Source organism: Buteo buteo, chromosome 5 (assembly GCF_964188355.1).
Source record: "Buteo buteo chromosome 5, bButBut1.hap1.1, whole genome shotgun sequence".
NCBI lineage: Eukaryota > Metazoa > Chordata > Aves > Accipitriformes > Accipitridae > Buteo > Buteo buteo.
Genome location: NC_134175.1, coordinates 99,010 through 116,610, shown reverse-complemented (window position 1 = coordinate 116,610; position 17,601 = coordinate 99,010). Strand labels below are relative to the sequence as shown.

Below are 17,601 nucleotides of genomic sequence, written 5' to 3'. Positions count from 1 at the left end.
CTGCCCGAAGCTGGAGCCGGGCGGGGGGGGGGCCGCGCCGTGCCGCGGCGGGAGCGCGCTGGAGCCGCCCGGACCGGCCCTGGGGGCTCGGCGGGGACTGCGGCTGCGCCGGCGTGGGGTTGGGCGGAAACGGAAGCGGCGTCCCCTCGGGGTCAGGTAGCAGGGCGGGCTGCCTCCCGGGGCATGCCGGGAGCTGTAGTTTTCGCGGACTCGGCGGCCGGGCAGCAGCGCGGCTCTCGGGCGCGGCGTAGTCCTCGCTGCCGCCGCGGCCCCCGGAGTCCGACCAGGTCAGACTCGGGAGCGTTGCCGGTTTCGCGTGGTTTTCCGCGGGCTTCCCGCCGCGCCCGCTCCCCGACCAGCCGTGCGGACGCGCCTCCCAGGCGCGTGCGCCGTCCTGCGCGTGGGGCAGCCCGGCGTTCGCTCGCCGGCTCCGGCCCCTCCGGCGCATGCGCGGTGTCCGGGAGCAGCGTGGCGGCGGCGGGCGGTCGCCGAGACCGCGGGTGAGGCGAGCGATCCCCTCCGGCGGGGGCCGGGGCGGTGGCGGGGGGGTGCCTCCTGCCCGCCGGCCGCCCGGGGCTGGCGGGACGGGAAGCTGCGAAGCGGCCGCCGCGGCAGGCTCCCGGTCCGCCGGAGGCGAGCCGGGCCAGGGCAGCGCCGGGCGGTTCTCCGAGAGCCGATAGAAGGGAAGAGGGGACGGAGGCGGGCACCCCCCAGGCGCGGCCAGCGGGCGCCTCCCCGAGTCGCCGGAGCTCCCCCGGCGCCTTCCCCCGGCCCCGCTCGGCCCGTGCGGCTGCCCCCAGCTCCAGCCCCTCCCCTGAAGCCCGTGCTGTAGCCGCAGGCAGCCCCCGAGCCCTGTCGTGAGGGCAGCAAGCTGGCTCTCCGATGTTCTCGAGTCTCCCTGAACGTGGGTGCCGTTAGCAGCGGCGCGGGGAACGAGCGGCGTCTGCGGAAGCCCCTGCGGAAGGAGGGGCTCCGGCCAGGGTCGAGCTACGGTAATAACGGTCACTGCTGCCTCTTTCCCTCTCCCAGAGGCCACGCTGTGAGTGCGGTTGTCCGCTCGTCCCCGGGGATGCCGTTGACTGCGGCAGCCTCAGGCTCGCGTGGGCTGTCTCTGCCTGGCCTCCCTCTCCTCGCGGCACGGGAGCACAGAGGGACAGGCGGAGCGCTTGCTGGCTGTGGACGGGAGCTGCTGAAGCTGGAGAGGCCACAGAAAGGTAGAGAAGAAGAAACGGAAGGCCGGCCGGCAGCTGCGTCCCGCTGCGGGCAAGAGAGAGCTTGCCTCTCTGGGTGTGGGAGGATCCCTCCTCGTAGTCCACAGCAGGTCAGACCGCCGGGGTCTGTATGCATGACCAGCAGCGCGGTACGGCCACGTAGTGAGCGAGCGAGCGAGGCTACGTGTCTAGGGGGCCTCATCTCGTAAGAGCAGCGAGGCGCTCGCGTGTTCCGTTATGTGGAGGACAGCCAGGCGACTGGAGTTACAGAAGAGGAAGGCAGGAGAGAAGGAGAAAGAAGCATCTGAGCTGGCAAGGCCTCCTGGCAGCTCCAAGAGCGAGAGCTGTGGTGAGTGCTGGGCCCTCGGGGCCCTGTCGCTCCTCTTGTGCGTCCCGGTCGCTCCCTCCCTCCCCCTCGCTTTCTCATGCTGCTGTGACATTTGGTTTTGTTTTTTTTTTTAATTTTGCTTCCCCGTACCTCTCCTCTTCTGTCTATTCTCTTGTCCTACTCCCTCTTCCTCCCCCCCCGCCCCTCCCCGTCTTTGTCCTGCAGCCAGTTGCTGTTTTTTCCTTTTCCATCTCCTTGTCCTGATCTGCATCCGCCTCTTTCCCCGCCTCCCAATTTCTCTGGCCTGTTCTCTGGCGTTCTTTTCCTCTCTGTGCCTCTATGTGCTGCTCTGTGTCCCTGCCTTCCTATCTCTCTTCTTCCTACTTTCTGTTTCTCTCTCTCTCCCTTTGTCTTGCTCGCTGTTGCTTTTTATCTTTGTCATTCTGGATCTCACTGGCCCCGTCCTCCTTCCTGGTCATCTCTTACTCTCTGTGACCCTTTGTGCTGCTTCCTGCCCCTTTTTTATTCACCCTCCCTCTCTCTGCAGGGCTCCTGATACCTCGCTTTCTAATTCCCCACCGCCCCGTGCTTCTCACGGTCTTTGTCTTTCTCGCTTGCTCTCTCTCGTTGTCATCGTTCTTGTCTGTCGCTCTGTCTTGCTTCCTGTCCCGTCGTTTCTCGCTGTATCCCTTTGTCCTGCTCCCTGCTCGTATTCGTATTCCTCTCTGTCCTGAGGACCGTCCCAGTTTTTGATCTCCGTCCTGCCGCTGTCCTGATTTTTCCTTCTCTGCCATGTTCCCTGTCCCTCTTTCTGTCTCTTTTCCTCTGTCCTTGCTGCTTATTTCTCCATCTCTGTCCAGACCCCTGTCCCTTCCCCCCTGCCCCGCCTTGCTGTCCCTCTGCCTTGCTTTCTTTCACTACCTTCTCTGTCTGTCTTTCTCTGCCCCGTTCCCTCTCCCGCCCTTTCTAACGGTGTCCCCCTGTCCAGCTAGCTGTCGCTGCTTTCTTTTTTCTGTTCCTCAGTATTTTTTTCTTTTTTCCGTATCTCTCTCCCACTGCCCATCGCAGTTGTTTTTTTTTCCCCTCCGATGCTGGCCTGCTCTTTGTCCCTTTTGTCTGTCTCCTCTCTGTCCTTCTGTCATGCTCCCTGTGTCTATTGAATCCCTTCATCTCTGTCCTGCAGCCCGTCGCTAATTTTTTTCCCTCTTCCGTCCCTTTGTCCTGCTCCCTGTCCTTGTCTCTTTCCCTTGGTTCTGCCTCCTGTCCTTTTTTCCTTTCTTGCTCCATCTCTCTGTCCTGCTCCCTATCCCTCCCGCGCTCTCTCTGTTTCTGTGTCCTTCTCCTTGCCTTTCCCCACGTTGTCTGTCTTGTTGTCCCTTCTTTGGTTTTCTTGTTTTCTGGGTGGCTGGGCCCGGCTACCCGCGGGGGTGCTTCGGCTGGGAGGTTTGGGGTGGGGGGCCTGGCCGTGCCGGTGATGGCGGGGAAATAAAGCCTGAAACGGCAATCGAGAAGCGACGCCCTGCCTGTGCTGGGGCTGCCCTGCAGAGGCGTGGGGCCGGGCCCTCTGCAGGTCCCGAGCACTCCCCGAAACTGCGCGTGGGGCCCCGGGGGTGCAGGGCTGTGGGGTGGCTACGCTCGGCGTCGCCCGTGGGCACTGCAGGGTCAGAAATGGAGAACAAGTTTTCTGTTCCTGGGGCTTGACAACAGGCTCGCGTGGCTGATTTGGGGGCTCGGAAACAGACCGAGCTGCGCGGCTTTGGGCCCAGAAACAGAGGTCCGGCCCTGCGTGTTTGGGCCTTGAGAACAGGCTCAGCAGCCGGGTTTTTTGGCTCCCAAATGGGCCCCGAGTCAGGTGGTGTGGGGGCCAAAAGCGGGAGCCGGCTTGGCTGGTTTTGCAGGCGGGTGGGAGGGTGTTGGGGGCTGCGGGGGGAAGCGGGGGGCGGGCAGGGTGCGTGGTCCCTCCCCGTAGATGGGGGTCTGGTTGTGTCGGACGCCGAAGTTCGGGAGGCCGGCACGCAGCCGGCCGAGCTCAACATCTGCGATGGTCTGTGGGGGGGAAAGGCGCTTTTCAGACCCCACGTGCCCTCTTTGAGTCCAGCTCTTCTTTCTGCGCTGCTCAGAATAGTTATTAAGTAATTAATCGCCCAAACTTAACGAATATTTACTTGGCGTGTAACTCTGCTGTTTAATCCTAGTGCTCCAGTTCTGACAGCAGTTGATACGCAACCTTATGGAAAGCCCAGACCGTTGCACGTAGCTGGAGCTTGTAAGGAGAAGCAGCTGAAATCAGGCGGAGCTTCAGTGCGGAGCTGGGGCTTCAAGGAGCCAGAACTGTAGCAAGCGGGAGCTGGAACGAGGCGGGGTGTCCGCTGTCTGGAGCGTGCATTAGCCAGAGGCGAAAGTACCTGCGGCTGTAACCGAGCAGGGGGCGCGATTAGCTGGAGCGTCTTTTCGCTGGAGCGTCCGTCGGCCGGACTGCGCTCCCAGCACGGCGGAAGAGCGGCCGGGCGCGGGCAGGGCTGTCCGCAGCAAGCAGCTCCGAGCAGCAGGGAGGTGAGTTGTCCTTCTGCCAGCGGGGAGCCCGGCCTCTTCCCTCGGGCATGCAATCCACGCCACGCTCCTGTCTCTGCGTGGAGGGTCTCTCCCGGTCCATTCCCACGGGCAGAAGCGAGGTGGGGGTCCCCCCGCCCTCCCGGGGCAGCCTCCCCTGCGAGGGGGCGCGGGCGAGGTGTCGTCGTCCCCTCGGTACCGGGCAAAGGGGAGAGAAACCGGCTGGCGGGAGCTCCTGGGGTGCAGAGCCCTTCCGGCAGAATCCTCCCCTGTCTTTTCACCGTTGGCTGGGTGTGACAAGCAGGTTCATTTCTTTGTCTCCTCTTCTCCCAGCGTCACCTTCCGCGTCACACGAAGAAAATCCTGCCTGGTTAATTCCGCTTGCTGCTCAGGTAATCGCACGTATCGGGCTGGGGGAGCGGAGAGGAACACTTGCGAGTTCGAGGGCACTACAGATGCTCCACGTTAAACCCACAGAGAAGGCAAATTTGCTGCTAGTGCCGAAAAGCTGATGGAAAAATTGCTGTTAACAGATCGTGCCCTGTTCCTGAACTGGTCCCGTGATGTGTTTTTGGTTCAGGTGAAAGAATGAAATTTCCTGTCTGGTAAATTCAGAGCTGCCTGTTAGCTTCTTTAGGGGGTCGAGTGTTTCTCTTCTCTCTGTTCATACTGATTTTATGGGCAAGTTGGAAATAGCCTTTTACTTTTTTATGTATAACTGAATTTTTAGGAATATGTGGTGTCCCTGTAGTTCGTTTTTGAGCACCTAGATGCCAGTAGAAATGTAATGAGTGAAACATGATGGGAACTGGTACTTGATTTTTATTTGGTTGGTTTTTTTTTTTTTTTCCCTTCCCCATTAAGAGTGTTGATGGCATGTTGTCCCGTGGCACAATCCCCATTCCGTTCAGCGGAGTCTTCAGTCTAGGACTTTTAAGTGAAAAAGTTTGTCCTTCCAAAAAGGGACTAGTCATTCCTAGGACCGAGGCACAGCCTTGCAAGGAGAGTCGCTTAAGTACGTGATCGGAATGAAAGCCAACTTTCAGTTGATGTTGCTGCTGTTGGTCTTTGCTTTCATTGATTTCTCCACCACTCCCTCGTGGTTGGGAGCTCTGAATCGTAATGTTTTTCAGTCTCTAACACATTTCCACCCCCACCCCTCAAAAAAAGGAGAGGCAGTGTCTGAAAGTTAATTAGTTTCCTCACAAATGCGTGAGTAAATAAAATTTGAGTTATGATGATTAAAACCATAGAAATGACACCAGTCTTGCAGATCTGGACTATTTCTGAACAGGCATTCATCACACGCAAAAGTCGTCAGGTGTCGCCTGGCATGCAGGCGTGGCGACCTGGTTCAGGAACGGCGACCCCCGTCCATCAGCTTGCGGACACCAATGTGGTGGACAGCAAATGGCGTTTATTAGTGGTCGACACGGTGTTATATACCTTTGGTTTACGACGCCACTTCCGTCTGCTTACATCGTAAATTAAACACTATTGGTCATTAGGAGAGGGGCTCTAACTTTCCGTACAACGCGAGATCTTCCGACCGCCAGGCCCTAATTACCTACATTTCCCCCCTCCCTATGCGTCGTTAAATTAGTTAAATTAGTTAAATTAGTTATAAAAATTATATTAATACAATTAGCAAAAATGTTTTAGTTTTATAAAAAGTCTTAAAAAATATATGTAATATATTATAAATCTAAGTAGAAAACTATATTAAAAACTATAAACACCGTAAATTAGTTAAGACAGGTAAGTAAGGAAGTTAAGGAGTAAGTCAGGAAATTGTTAGGGACAATGTTAAATATTCTTAAAGCATTTGTTGGTGCTCTACAAACAGGATGTTAACGCTTTGTAGTCGTTTTTTGACAAACGACACAAGTTTTTTCAGTATACAAGGTCCGAAAATCAATGTTAGCAGAATTATCGTGACTGGCCCTATCAAGGAGGATATCAGGGTGGTCAACCACGGCGAACGGTTGAACCGTGATTCGTACCAGTTTTGTTGCACGTCCCGTTCTCTTTTTCGCTTCTCCAGTCCTTCTCGCAGTTTAGCCATGGTGTCTCTCACTACTCCAGTGTGATCCGCATATGTACAACACTCTTCCCTCAGTGCGACACATACTCCTCCCTGCTGTAAGAACATTAGGTCTAATCCTCTTCGATTTTGTAACACTACTTCGGATAGTGATCTAACTGATCGTTCTAATGCACTTATCGATTGTTCAATCCTTGCTAGGTCTTCGTGTACTGCTACTCTTAGGGCGCTGAATCCTTTGCTTTGGTGTACCAAGGATGTTACTCCCGTACTTACTCCTGCTGTTCCTAAGATCATTAAGGTGGCTACCGTTAGTGTTGTAAAGGGTTCTCGTTTCATCAAATGATGTTCTGGGGTAGCTTGATAGTTATAGACAAATTCTTCGGGATGGTACAAAATTTTTGGGACTATGGACACTTGGATACAATGTTCTGAGGACCTATGAAGGCTTTCTAATGACAAACAAGGCGTAACTCCGGTAGTAGAACAGACCCACTTGGCATTTTTGGTTGGTATTAACCATTTGGTAGAGGCTTTACTCAGCATCTTATTGGAACACAGTTGTTCTCTATGCTCTGGGACTTTGCCTACACACACTCCCTTCCCTACCACCTGTGATAACGTAATGCCTTGTTTTTCTGTGTCCCATATACACTGGGCTGGGTTTGCATCATTTGTCTGCATGGGTAGGTCACTTACTCCTATGGCCTCATAAAAGGGTGGTCTTATTCCGTAACATAACCAGCAATGCTCTGTAAGATTTGGATTTGTCTCGTTCAATACTTGGAAGCTAGCTTGCATTATTTTCCAAAGAAGATTTTTGTAAGGGGTTTGGACGTTATCGGGGGTTGTAACTTCGATATCGTGTGTTTTGCTATATATCGGTGTTGGTGGGTTGAGAACTGGATTAGGCCCGATCGCTTGGGGTGTTTGTGAGATTATTTTAAGGATCTGTACCACTGTTCCTGGATCTTTGAAAGCGCTGTGAATGAATACTGACCACCTCCTTCCCACGACCCATCCCATATTAGCCGGGTTCTGGATCTTCAAAACCAGATGGGAACAGGTACCTTTGTTGGCTAACCATCCATTGGGTCTGAATTTTGGACGATTGCACCCGTTTGGTCCCCATTCTACTTGCAAATTTTTGTCCTCTATTTCTGGTTTCCATCTATTGCTCGTCACGATAGTTTCACATCCCCAGTACCCACAAAACCAACGTCCTGGATAGTTACAGTAACTCTTCCCTGGGTTTGAACTAGGACACCAATACGTTCCCCATATTGATTTAGGACTTCCACGTTTAGGGAACAAATCGAAATTTGTTACCACGAAAGTTGGGGGGCCTGCTGTCACGTTTACCGCTATCACTCGATCGCTGGTGAGGTCTTGTAGGACCCACCTGAATGGCCGATGGGGATTGTAATCTGGTTCTGCCTTTCCTGCAATGATAAGCTTTAAAATCAGGATTACACAAAAGCATCGGAACTTTCCCTTGCCGAGGTTGCTTAGATATTGTCCGGGCTCCGCCGGTGCGGAATCTTCTGGTTCGGACGGGACGCTTGCCGGCTCGTCACTTTCTGTTGCCATCGGGAAGTATGGATCACGGGGGCGTCCGATGATCCGGTCCTGTGGACAAAAACTCACAGTTTTCATTAGTTTTATTCTGGAGGTCTGGTTTAATGGACTTAAGCGGACACCACCTAACTTTTCCGTCTTTTTTGACCGCGCCGTACCCCCGCCCTGTAAGGACTAGCCTCCATCCTTGTTCCCATTCTCCTAACTCATTCCTGATTATAACTAGCGGGCCTTCTTCTAATGCTCGAGTGGCCCAATGTTTTTGGGTGGGACTATTTACTTCCTCCCCCCGGGGGAACTGATTCAGTGCTAACAGAGCAGTCGCTAAAAGGCGTGGTTGGTCCTTTTGGGGGATGGCGCTGGCAAAATTGGCGCTGGGCTCTAACTTTCCGTACAACGCGAGATCTTCCGACCGCCAGGCCCTAATTACCTACAGTCAGGGTACGGATCACCTGCGCTTCGTGCTCTGACAAGACAAAATGCTGAGGCAGGGATGAGCTCTGAAAGAAGAAGGGGGGGGGGGGAAGGGAAAGAAGGATACAGGGTCACGGTTTTGTTTTGTTGTTGTTTGTTCTTCGAGAGTGCAATATTGACTGGTGCCAGCCTGCAGAGCTCTTCTGCTGCCTGACCTCTCCTTCTCTTTCATGGCTGTAATTGTCGTTTGGATAATTGTAGAAGAGCAAGTAAGTTATTTGCCTCTGTGAATGTGCTGGTAATACCAGGAAGGCAAATGCTTGAACCAGTAGTGAATAACTGGGCTACGAGTAGAATTTCTGAAGGAAGAACAGCAGCAGCAACAGGAAGCAAATAGCAAGTGACCAAAAACTTGCGTGTGTCAAAGGCATCAAAGCTTTCTTGCCGAATGTTGTTTGGCAATATGTTCCAAATGGCTTTTTTTGGTAAACGTAAATTTTCAGGAAGTTCAGGGCTTCGTGTGGCAAAACGTGTCCCTCTGCGTACGCGTCCTGCTACGTAAATAGCGTGGGTCAGCGGCAAGTCCAGCGGCAGGGCTGCTGTTCCCTGCTCTCGACGTTGCCGTAGTAGTGTTGCGGTATTTAGACCTTAACGGACGGGCTGAGGAACGGAAGGAGAATGCCCGTTTTCTGTAAGGGCTCAGAATGCCGACCCTTTTCTCTGCCTGCCGCTCCCCTGTGCGTGAGATGAAGCTGTTTTATTTTTCTCCCTTGTTCCTGGTCTAAATATTTCTGGAGCTGTTGCTGCTGTGGGTTTGCAATTGGTGTTACTGCGTTTTTGTAGCGTTGTGGCGATGGGTCGTTTCTACTGTGGCGAAGCGTCGAGATACGGTTTTCGGTTTAAAGCGTCAGAAACTACGTTCACCGGAACCGGTAACTCGCGGCGTAGGGGAAACCGATCTGGCGCGTGCAGCTGTGCTCGCAGGGATGCTCGGTGGCTCCTCATCAAAACGGCAGGGTGTGTGCGTGGACATCCGTAGGGTTGCGCTCTGGGTCCGAGAGCGTTAACGTATTTTTGCTGTTGGAAGATGGAATGGAGCGTGTGCCTGTTAAATCTCAGGGTGGTCAAAAGCTAGGAGGGACCCTGAGCGGGTTTGGTGGCACAACTGCGGTTTTAAAAGATCTTGCCTGTTTGGAGCAACGGCCTGGAAAAAATGATTCCTTTTTTGCAACGAGGCAGTTCACAAGGACAGATATGTTGCTGTGCTCTTTAGCAAAGATACTCAACTTGGGACGTATAGGGTGATGAAGCCTCGGCTATACTAAGGCTTGAGAAAATGTCGGTAGGTCTCTATGTCTGTCACCTGCGTGTATCTAGGAAAGTGAGTTCTAGTGAAAGTAAAGTTGCCAGTGAGTCAAAAAAGAAAGGGAAAAAAAAAAAAAAAGGCACAGTCGTCTGAAAAATGCAAAAGCTCTAGTGGCCCGTGTCAACAACTGTACCGAAGATGACGCAAAAATAGTTTTTCCTCCGCTCAGTCGTACTGTCTTCACAAACCTTCACAAAAAAAAAAAAAAAGGCAGCTTTGGATTCCTACCCAGCTTTGTGCTAATGTTTTTTTTTTCTTCTCTCAGCTGGATGTCAGCTGGCACCGTTTCGCCGTGGTTGCCCTTTCTTCTGCCGTGACGGTACGAGACAGACGGAAAGATTCCGTAGTGGCCTGCAAGTACAAGGTACGCCTACGATGTGTGTCTGTGTTTTTCCAAAGGTACTTGCGGTACGGACTTTAATGTTGAGAGTGTGCCAACTCTCCTACTTTTTTTTTTTACATTAAATATTTTAACACAAATACTAAAAATAAGTTCTGTTCTGGAGCATGTTACACCTATACAAAGTTTACTTCCCTCAGTTTATCTTCTCTTCCTGAAAGCATAATCTTCTGTTTCTGTGTGCTTGCTAGTAAATGATACTGTGAAACTAATTTTGTCCTAAAAGAGGGAAGAAACTGTTCTTAAGAGTTCAGCTGTTCAGAAGAAACAGACTTTGTTTTCATGATAAAACCTTTATGCTTTTACAGTCAATGATTTTTTTTTTTTTTTTAAATATCTTATAGTAGTGCTCAAAAACGTTACGGAGATAATTAGCATCTGTACTAAAAGCAGTCAAGGTCAAAGAAGAGACGTGGACAAAACAGGGCAAATGGGCGTCGCATCTGTGTGTTTTCCAGGCTTTCCCAGGAAGCATTAGCAGCCTTGTAACTAGTGACAGTGAGTCCTGAGGTGGTTTTGACGAGTTACTGCTTCAGTAATGTATTTTTTCCTTTCACCTACAGTGTGTAATTTTGACTTCAGTTGGAAAGAGATTTTCCAAAATGGAAGTCTTTCTCTCTCAAAGAAATTTTGTTTTATGAACTTCCCATCAGAGTGGATCTTCAGAGGTGATCAACTTGACAGTAGAAGTCATCAGTAATGAGACTTTTCACTCTCTTTAAAAAAAGAGAGGGGAAAAAAAAAAAGTCAATTTCCTTCCAAAGACCCAAGCACAGCCCATCTTCCTAAAGTTGATGGCATCACTGGTCTTTGGTTTCTCAGTTGTAACGGTCGAGATAACATGAAAAAGTGTTGCTCTGCATGCTTCAGTACTGCCAAAAGCATTAGGAAATCTGCCAGTCCTTTTTGGTAGTCTGAGGTATTGCAGCGCTGGGGATTTTACAAATTGACTTGCATTGTTTAAACTGTAACTGCCAGATAGCTGTAGTATATGATTTGTTAGGTGTATGTAAGCAGTTAGGTATTTGTCTAAACATTTAAAAAGAGAGGCAACTGAATGTTATGGGTTTTTTTTCCTGATGTTTTGACGGAGTGCTCTGAAGTACTTTCTTTCTGTCTGGCTTTCAATGGTGCGTTTCCCTGGCAGTTCAGTACACCTCTCTTGGGCAGCTCAGCTGACCAGGTGTCCCTCCGCGTTATGCAACACGCACAAAAACCCCTAGTCCCGTTATAACTGTGTACTTTGGAGAGAGATAATTTAATGGTATGAATTCAGAGCTGTGCAAGCTAAGGTAATGGAAAAGGAAAATCAAATACTTTTATAGTATAAGTATTTTTATTGGATGTATATAAACATGGGCACACCTTTTTAGTGTAAAGTGAATGATTGAGATTTGTTCTTTATTTTTCATTTTGCTCTTTGAAGTTTTCCACTTCGCTTTCAGCTTTATTCACCAAACAAGCAAGATGCAAAGCAGCAGCAGCAGCAGCAGCGCAAGGGCTGTAGCTGTTGCGGTGGATCCGTAAGCGTAGATTCTGATTGTGTACGACCTCGTCCCGCAGCCTCCCGGGGTTATCTCCCTGCAGCAGTGCTGTAAGGAAGGGAGGAGACGTTTTCCAACACCGGCGAGAGTGTTTACTTGTATGCTAAGAAGGTGTTCAAAATGGTATCGATTAGCCTAAGTGCTGATTTTAAGTGTTCAAATCGCTCTTAACTTTTAAAGGTGGTGGTGTATTTCGAGCTGACCTGTTTACCTGGCATCCTCCTTTAGCTCAGCGACTCTTCTTGTGCACCCCCAGCCTCTGCTGGCAGGGCGGTATGAGAAGCTGGAAGGTCCCTGACTTAGTCTAAACGCTGCTTAGCAACAACTACAGCATCGGTGTGTTGTCAACATTGTTCTCATTCTAAATCCAAAATGGCCCTGTACCAGCTAGTCAGAAGAAAATGAACTTTATTCCAGCCGAAACCAGGACAACCCCAAACCCCCTGGTTCTGGGTCTGCAACGGAAAAAACCAAACAAATTTGGGACTCCTGGGAAAGCCAAATCCGCCTGGATTTGTGCAGCTGGAAAGCAAAAAACCCACCCCATTTTCATGCACAAAACCACAACCAAAAGATCACCCCTTTTTATGTTGTGGAAAAGCACTGAAACACACCCCAAACTGAGTATTTTGAAAAAGCAGAAAACTCCCCAGTTTGGGGAAGATTGGGGGTGAAGCACAGGCAGTTTGAGGGGTGTTGCTGGGGGTCCTCCCAGTGTGGATTATCTGGTGTGGATGCTCTGTTGCGGGTTATCCCAGGCGAGTTACCTGCTGTGGATCATCCTGGGTGGACTCCCTGGGGTAGGTCATCCCTACCCGTGTCCCCCCATGCACCTCTGTACCCTCACCTACCCCCCCCCCCCCCCCCCGTGTGTGTTTCTCCCCCATATGCCCCCTGCTGCTCCAGCCCGCCCCCTTCACCCATGCGAGTTTTTAACCCACGCGAGTTGTTTCCCCCCCGCATGCCCTGCTCTTCTGTCTCCTGTCCCGTCCCCCCTGTCGTCCCCCCCCGCTTCCTTTCCCTCTTCCATAATCCACACCACCACCCCCCCCCCCCCCCCCCCCCCGCATCATCCATCAGGCTCCAGACCCCTGGCATGCTGCCTGCACCCCATTCTCTGTCATTTTTCCTTCTTCTTTTCCTTGCAAGTTGTTGTTGTTGTTTCTTTTTAATGATTAGACTGTTTTCGTTTCAAGCCACGAGTTTTCTCACTTTCGCCCTTCCGATTGTCTCCCTGTCCCACTGGGGGCGGGGGAGCGAGTGAGCGGTCGCGTGGGGCTTTGTTGCTGGCTGGCGTTAAACCACGACACGAGGTGAGTTGCAAGCCCCGCCTGGCTAATGCTGGAGGCTCTCTATGTTCGTCCTGCCATCTTGACGGGCCGTCCTTGTTCTTCATTGCCGCTTTATAGCGAGCGCCTCTCGCTCTGTAAGCGGCAGTACTGGGGCCGTGCAGGTACTGCGTGTTGCAGGCGGCAAAGGGCAATTGTGTCGCTTGCTGGCGGGAGCGGCAAGGAGTGCGGAGCCACGCTCCTGTAGGGAGCAAAGATGGAACCTCGAGGGCTCTGCGGTCATCTGCTGAGGACTACTACTATCCCGACAGGCCTCTTTGCTATCCCTGCTTCACGGCTGATTCCTTTGCACGCCGGAGGGCGGGGCGGTAAGTAACACCGTGCAGCGTCTCTTCGATAAGAGACAAGCCCCGCACAAGAAGCCTTGTGTGCGCGCAGGATTGGGAGAGCAGAGTTCTGACAGCACGGAGGTGAGGAAAGGTGCGCCCACCCCAACTGAGCCCCAGGGTCGCCAGGGTATCGCTCGCTTGCAGGTGGGCCGCTGGCATCTGGTGCGCGGCGTTCCCTGCTGAACAGAGCTGCCCCTCTGGCACAGAGCAGCTTTGGGTCTCTTGTGGCCTGCCTTCAGGCTGTCAGCTGCACCAGGCGTTATGTTTTTGTTTTTAAAATCTGTCGCCAGCATCTGTTGACTGGCTGCTGTCACTCCCGCAACCCTGATGCCACATGCAGAGGGCTACAGCAGTCCCTGGGGGCTTGGTCCAGGGGACCACCCCCCCTCCCCCCTGCCGTTTGCAGGCTCCCTGTGCTGCTTCTCCTCTCTAGATAATGGGGTGGGGGGGCAGGGACAGAAGCGAGCACCCGAATGGTCTGTTCTTTGCACTTGACTGCTGTAAACGCTCCAGGCCCTCGGGTGCTTTTTGGAACGGAGGCGATGAAGATGACTGCCTGGGCTGCGAGTGGGGAAAGGGCAGGGCAACGTAAGCCCTGTGCCCCCAGTAAGTAGTTGCCGCCTGTGTCTGGTCTCTGCTGGGCTGAGCTGTCAGTCATCCCTCATCCAGCCGCTGCTCCGAAGAGGATCGTTGTGGGGATGCTGCTGCCCGGCGACCAAAATGGGGTCCTACAGCTCGGAGGCTGCAAAGGCGCGGTGGTGCCCCTGTAATGGCACCCGTGGTCCAACGGTAACGGCAGTGCGGCACGGGGGGAGAGTGCCGGCGCGCTCGTTGCTTCCTCCCGGTAAGGAAACGCCGCTGCCGCCCCCCGTGCGCGGTGTGGGCGGGCGCTCAGCGGGCAAAGCGCGGAACAGCAGCGCCGGCACCGCACAGGTGCGCAGCAGCGCCGCCGCCTCGGGTGCTGCCGCCTTGTGGGCAAAGTGTGGTACTGCAGCCCGGCGTTGGCGCGCCGGCTCTGACACCCCCCCCCCCCCCCCGGCGCGCCGTCGAGGGCGGGCGCATGCGCGGCGCCCGGGAGCACCGTGGCGGCGCGCAGGGCGCGGGTCTCGGCGGCAGCGGGCGAGCGCCGGGACCGCGGGTGAGGCGAGCGATCCGCTCCGGCGGGGGATGCCTCCTGGCCGCCCGGGGCTGGCGGGACGGGAAGCTGCGAAGCGGCCGCCACGGCAGGCTCCCGGTCCGCGGGAGGCGAGCCGGGCCAGGGCAGCGCTGGGCAGTTCCCCGAGAGCCGATAGAAGGGAAGAGGGGACGGAGGCGGGCGCCCCCCAGGCGCGGCCAACGGGCGCCTCCCCGAGTCGCCGGAGCTCCGACACGGCGTGGCGGCAACCGCGCATGCGCGGCGGCGCTCCTGGTGTTGCCCAGCGACCGGGACGCTTTACGGCAGCTCGGCATCCGCGCATGCGCAGTGCGCCTTTTACGGCGCTCGCCGCTGTTGCCTGGCAACCAAAGCGCGACACGACGCCTCGGCCACCGCGCATGCGCGGCTGCGCGGTTTATGGCGCTCGTGCCGTTGCCCGGCAGCCAGAGCGCGTTACGGCAGCTCGGCACCGCGCATGCGCGATGCGCCTTTTACGGCGCTCGCCGCTGTTGCCTGGCAACCAAGGCGCGACACGACGCCTCGGCCACCGCGCATGCGCGGCTGCGCGGTTTACGGCGCTCGTGCTGTTGCCTGGCAACCGAAACGCCGCACTGGCGTTCGGGAGCCGCGCATGCGCGGTGGCGGCCTTTGCCGCCCTCCTGCTGTTGCCTGGCAACCAAAACGCGGTACAGCGGCTCGGGAGCCGCGCATGCGCGGTAGCGGCGCGTTTCTCCAGCGCTCTCTTCCGCCACCTATTGAACAGAGTTCGGTACTGCAGCTGGGGTGCCGCGCATGCGCGCTGGCGCGTTGTGCCAAGCGCTCGCCGCTGCCACCCCGCGACCAATGTTCGGTACTGCAGCCCGGAGGCTGCGAGTGCGCGGGGCTGCCCCGGTCCTGCACGTGCCGTCCGACGGTAACGGCAATGCGGCACCGGCGGGAGGTGCCGCCGCGCTCGTTGCTTCCTCCCGGTAAGGAAACGCCGCCGGCAAGGAAAGCTGGCACGCGCTGTCTCTGCCCGGCCTCCCTCTCCTCGCGGCGCGGGAGCACGAGGGGACAGGCGGGGCGCTTACCGGCTGCGGGCAGGAGCTGCTGCGGCTGAAGCTGGAGAGGCCACAGAAAGGTAGAGAAGAAGAAATGGAAGGCCGGCCGGCCGGCAGCTGCCTCCCGCTGCAGGCAAGAGAGAGCCTGCCTCTCCACGTGTGGAAGGATCCCTCTTTGTAGTCCGCAGGGTCCGTATGCAGCACCGACGGCGCGGTACGGCCACGTAGTGTGCGAGCGAGCGAGCGAGGCTCCGTGCCTGGGAAGCCTCGTCTTGCAAGACCTACGAGGCGCGTGTTCTCCTAGGGGGAGGACGGCCGTGGCGCCGGAGTTACAGAAGAGGAGGGGAGCGGGAGAGGAGCGGAAAGAAGCGTCTGAACTGGCAAATTCTCCTGGCAGCGCCAAGAACAAGAGCTGTGGTGAGCCCCGGGCCCTCGGGGCCCTGACTCCCCTCTTCTGCGTTCTGGTCCCTCCCTGCCCCTCCCCTGGTCCCCTCTCTTTCCCACACCGCTGCCTGTTTTTTTTCTTTTTTCTTTTGTTTCTTTTTCCTTCCTCCCTTGTACCTCTGATACTGAAAAGCCGGTCGAAGAAACTCCCTAAGACTCGTTTTGGAGTTTTAGAAAGCAGGCATTCTTCATTGCAGCGCTGGATGCACGGGGGATAGTTCCACCTAGCGTGCATGCCACCGCTTTAGCACAAACAGGTTATATAGAATAAGTAATTGCATGTTAATCAGATTAGAATACATATACGTAAAAACGATGGCAACCGATTATCATAGTACTGCCTACATCCGATCACGCGCAATGAAGGATCCATTTGAGTCGAAGGGCTGCTTTTGCGACCACCGACCCATTTGAAGTTCTTGCTGGCTGTCCTCGAAGTCTTTATTCTTGTCCTTGTTCTTTGATCTTGAAGCTTAACGCAGTTTCAATCACGTGGGGTCAGTTTCAGCATTGTTCTCATCTAGCGTCCAGGAACATCTAGTCATAAGAGCAAAGAACTGCAAAACTTAGGAGTACCTACCTCTGCTAGTCGATTGCTTGGCTATACTTTTGTCTATTGTTTCAATGGTAGTGTTAGTATAAGATTTCTAATAATTATTTACCAAATCTCACTTTTGCAGTCACCTAGCAGCAAACCAGTTTCCACAGCTGGTACAAAATATTAAAACCATACCAATATTTAGACGTGCCATACAGAATGTATGGAAATAGGCTATCAGAGGTGTCTGAGGGGCAGGGGGAGCGCCGGGGGGCGCCCCGAGCCCCGGAGCAGACTCGCTGGCGGGACTCGATGGGCACGCGACTGACTGAATAAACGCTGGCCGTCCGTCCTCTTTGCCCTCCGGGCTGCGTTTGCGCTCCCTCTGCACGGGGCGAGGGGCCGTGAGGGAGCCCAGGGGAGGAGGAGGAGGTGAGGCGCTGGGGGGGTCGGGCCGTGCCCCCCCTGTTCCTGCTGGGCTCCGGCTGTTGCAAGTATTCTGGTAAAGAAATCAAAATTTAATCACATAGAAGAGTTAGGTTTGATTAAGAAGTAAAATTGTGAAGCATAACGTATAGGATTGTCAAGTTTGAAACGTAGCCATAGAAACTTTAGGAACTGTGTTACGCGTGACTCTAGGAACCTTAACATTGTTAAAGTTTGAAAGAGCTAACCCTAGAAACCTCACCAGGAAGTTACTGGCTTTTCTACGTTCTGTTTCAGGAAACCAAGGAAACTGTCGTGGACACCAGTTTGCTGCTTGGAAACCCCCTTACCCTTCCCATCTCGATTTGAGTATCGAAGATGCCAGTCAGCAGAGCTAAGTGTAACTGACCAATGATTGTTTTTAAATAAGAATATTGATAAGGTTATATAATCAAAGGACCGATCATTATAAAGGTTAAATTTAAGAACGAGCATAGTATGCATTTTTACAGAAGGAGCTTAGGTAACAATGACCTGACAGAAAAAGTCTGTGAAAACTGGTGGATTTTGATACTAAGTGGGGCACGCCTTTGGAGGAGCGATCCCCCGTGTCCCCAGCGCTGCGATAAACAAAGTGCCCGCTTCTTAACTTCACGTTGGTGTTAAGGAGTTTTATTCTGGATTTTGGTAACGGTTTTGGCGACCCAGATGGGACCTTGCGAGTGAGACTGGACGAGATCGAGTGTCGATCGAACTCCGGCCGGCACCGAGGTATTGTCGGGGAGAACCGTCACCCTCGACTCGCAAAGCTCCTCGCAGCGTTCCCTGGAAAAAAGGTGAGGCGCCGCTGCTTTGGAATTTGTTTGGAAAGCCTGCCCGTGAGGCGTGGCGAAAGCTTCGCAGGG

The 17,601-nt window shown here is 54.1% G+C and overlaps 1 long non-coding RNA gene across 1 annotated transcript; it reads left to right on the top strand.

Annotated features, from left to right (window-relative positions):
- The first annotated feature begins 883 nt into the window (after positions 1-883).
- LOC142030755 (uncharacterized) lies at positions 884-10,448 on the top strand. The gene is made up of 4 exons (XR_012650271.1): positions 884-1,560; positions 3,735-4,092; positions 4,423-4,481; positions 9,757-10,448. It is a non-coding gene; the product is annotated as an uncharacterized LOC142030755 (long non-coding RNA).
- Positions 10,449-17,601: the final 7,153 nt, after the last annotated feature.